Source organism: Micromesistius poutassou (assembly GCF_964030765.1).
Source record: "Micromesistius poutassou genome assembly, chromosome: 10".
NCBI classification, from domain to species: Eukaryota; Metazoa; Chordata; class Actinopteri; order Gadiformes; family Gadidae; genus Micromesistius; species Micromesistius poutassou.
In genome coordinates this window covers 1,564,360-1,568,351 of record NC_140280.1, presented here as the reverse complement: position 1 = coordinate 1,568,351, position 3,992 = coordinate 1,564,360, and the positions used below count along the sequence as shown (strand labels likewise).

The following is a 3,992-nucleotide window of genomic DNA, read 5'->3' as shown; positions in this document are numbered from 1 at the left end:
AACATGGCTGTGTTGTTGGGTCGTAGCCCCCCCCCCCCCCCCCACACACACACACACACCCTCCCCAAAACATCCTTAGAAGTCCAATTTTAAATTGAGAATTCATTGATATCTGCCACCAGCTCTAAACATGTTTTCCGTATTATTTATTTATTTGCAAACTTGCATAGAAAAGCAGTTTCTGTCTTCACTTGCAGAAATGATTTTTTTTTTTTTAGCTTAAGAAAATAAAAGTATACAGGAATGCTCCGAATATACATGCTGTCTGTTCTTGGGAGAGGTACATTGAGAGGACGTCCATATACTTCATCTCAGCATCGTAACAGTGGATTGGATTCAACTATCTATCTCTAAACAGCTAGCATATGGGTACCTGTTCTCAATCGGTTGAACATTTTAGCAGGATGCATCAGTTTAAAAACATAGTGGGAACTCTTTCGGCTTTATCCCTCCTTACCGTTTCCAGTCGGGGCCGGTCACAGAGAAACTGTCCAGTGGTGGTAAAACAGTAGGGCAGTAGTGGGATCCACACTGCCCACGTCCCACCCACGGAAGAGGGCAGGATTCAGCCGAGTATACTCCTGGCTGTCTTTAGGGTTAGGGTTATACCTGTAGACGATGATACCCCAACCACCCCACTGATAAGAACACAAAGCTCAGATGCGCTTTAATGCAACCGACCCCGTACCTGGTGGTCTTATGACGCCCCACAGCTGAGCTCTAGTTTGAATGCTACACCACAATGTTCATGCGTTCTGTTCGCTAACCCATCGGATAGTTACCAGAGGGCAGCAACACCACAATCATGTTCTCACGTTCTGGTGGAAGACTAGAGTAGAGACGGTGTGTACAGAACCAAGTGATGGAGGCTGAGGCCATTAGACTCAACACCACATATTGTATTTATATTTACAGGCTGAGGGCCAGACCCCCCGGGGGCTCAGGAGTGGGTTCAGGGATTCCTAGGGACCCCGGGACGTTGCCGTTCCGCCCTCTGGCATACTCTTTGTTTAGATACAAAAAGAAAAAAAATATTAAAATGCATGTTCAAAAAGTCAAATTCAAGACAAATTACGAAAGGGTTACTTTTCTGATCTACTGTTCAACTGCGTTTTCAAAAAGAGTACGGGTGGGAGAAAAAATAAAAAATAAACGTTACCCAATTTTCAAATAATTTACAGACAAAATGCCGAAGTGTCGTTTGTCTGGTTTTACTGCACAACGGGGACGGGGAACGCGAACGCGGCGTCCCCCGTCCGCCGGACTCTTGCTCATCCCACTCTTCGCCTCTCTTCACTGGAATCATCACCGTCTACTCATGGAATTATAACAGTCAGCATATGCCTTACAAAGTTATTCTTTCCTCCAAAATTGAGTACAACGAGGAGGATAGACAAGCGATGAAAATTTTGTTCATTGTCTGTAGTTGCTTTTTATTTATTTATTTTTTTTTTATAAATATGTTTGTTCATCACTGACTCGGGTGGGTTGATGTAGGCATTCAATGCACTGTGTTTAATGAGTTATCGAGAACTTCAAACTGGAAGAGGCCACTGTATTCGGATGGTGCACTGTAATATAATATTATACTGCTGCAGCAACCATAATCATTTAAAAATAAAATGATGAAAAAAATAAAAGAAAAAGATGTGTAAAGATGTTAGCTGAGAGACTGTGGGCAGGTCATCTCTGTCTTTTAGAAATGTTTTTTATTGTATGTGTTAAAAAAATGGAGGCAATTTCAAAAGTTTGTGTATAATAAAGATTATTGGAAATTATTTTACAATGAAAAGGGAAGAAAACGGCGTACTTGTTATCTTATTTATTATTTAGCTGACAATACGAGGTTGTTGTTCTTCGTTAAATGCACAGCTGTAGGCCTACTATATGTTTAGGTTTGTGTGGATCATAGACGGGAATGGTGAGCAGGCATTATGCATCCACAAGTCGAAGTTTACGTATGAGAACAGTTTACAAACCTACATGCACTGACAGAAGGATCTAGCAAAATCAAAATTCAAAACAGTCCTGGATTTTCACCGAAGACTAAACCAATGCTATTCATGGACTTCTCATTTAGAAAACTCACACAAGGTTAAAGCTAATCAAACATGGAATCAATAGTTTCAGTTTCAGTAGTTACATCTTTAGCTAAAATATGTGAAAGCTTGTTAAGCATATTTCTTTTTTTTAAATTATTTATCTTTTATGTATGATTGATGAAGACAACTGGAGCAGGAATCTGTTGTAACATACAATGGCCACAAGGGGGCGGTAAAAACCTACGACAAAGAGGAAAAACTACTTATTTTGACATTTCATTTTTTTTTTTATTCAACCAGGTAATAAAACAGAGCTAAATAGCTTGACTCGCGTTATTTATAACCCTCGCTGCTATAGCAACTACAGTCTAAATACAGCATAGCATTCTGTTGCAGTGATCGTGATAACGAACACGCGCACCTGGCGCCGCGCACGAGAACCAACGCTCCGTTAAAACCGTTGGTATGCATGCCGGTTTGAATAACTTCTCATTTCTCATCTCATTTATTTATTTGACATTTATTTGCTCAAATGCTTACTTACTTACTTACTTACTTAATAGCAATGTCAAGTTAACGTTACTGCCGAAATAAATAAACAAAATAAGCAGGTCTTCACAGTGAAGACCTGCTTATTTTGTTTATTTATTTCGGGTCGAGTGAAGACTTCACTCAACCCGTTTATCTTGCATTATGATCGGCTCGCTGTTTCAAAACTCTATATATGCCTGTTCTTGTATTTTTACACTTTTCTGAAATACTTACAAGCTTATGAAATGACCTGGGCATTAGCCTCAGTGTAATATGTTTGTGTTAATCGGTAGCCAGGTACTGTCCTGTCAGACAGGTTTAGTAGTCCTTAAGCTAGATGACATTTAGATAATCAGTTTGTCATTTAAAGATTTTCTCCATTATGATACATGACATGAGTCATGGCCGTGTGTGTGTGTGTGTGTGTGTGTGTGTGTGTGTGTGTGTGTGTGTGTGTGTGTGTGTGTGTGTGTGTGTGTGTGTGTGTGTGTGTGTGTGTGTGTGTGTGTATGTGTGACCGTGTGTGTGTGTGTGTGTGTGTGTGTGTGTGTGTGTGTGTGTGTGTGTGTGTGTGACCGTATGTGTGTGTGTGTGTGTGTGTGTGTGTGTGTGTGTGTGTGTGTGTGTGACCGTGTGTGTTTGACCGCGTGTGTGTGTGTGTGTGTGTGTGTGTGACCGTGTGTGTGTGTGTGTGTGTGTGTGTGTGTGTGTGTGTGTGTGTGTGTATGTGTGACCGTGTGTGTGTGTGTGTGTGTGTGTGTGTGTGTGTGTGTGTGTGACCGTATGTGTGTGTGTGTGTGTGTGTGTGTGTGTGTGTGTGTGTGTGTGTGTGTGTGTGTGACCGTGTGTGTTTGACCGCGTGTGTGTGTGTGTGTGTGTGTGTGTGACCGTGTGTGTGTGTGTGTGTGTGTGTGTGTGTGTGTGTGTGTGTGTGTGACCGTGTGTATGTGTGACTGTGTGTGTGTGTGTGTGTGTGTGTGTGACCGTGTGTGTGTGTGTGTGTGTGTGTGTGTGTGTGTGTGTGTGTGACCGTGTGTATGTGTGACTGTGTGTGTGTGTGTGTGTGTGTGTGTGTGTGTGTGTGTGTGTGACCATGTGTGCGAGGTCCTGTGTGTACATTTGGCTGACAGGCAGCGATCTGTACGTTCTGACCAAGTTAGATCTACAGGACTATAAAGTATTAGTAGTATTATTAAAGTAGTATAAAGTATTAGTGGTATTATTAAAGTAGTATAAAGTATTAGTGGTATTATTAAAGTAGTATAAAGTATTAGTGGTATTATTAAAGTAGTATAAAGTATTAGTGGTATTATTAAAGTAGTATAAAGTATTAGTGGTATTATTAAAGTAGTATAAAGTATTAGTGGTATTATTAAAGTAGTATAAAGTATTAGTGGTATTATTAAAGTAGTATAAAGT

General features: G+C 40.6%; 1 pseudogene across 1 annotated transcript in view; it reads left to right on the top strand.

Moving 5' to 3' along the window:
* Positions 1 to 3,992, top strand: part of LOC311353811 — an 8,685-nt pseudogene that overhangs the window by 2,210 nt on the left and 2,483 nt on the right. The gene's annotated exons all lie outside the window — the stretch shown is intronic.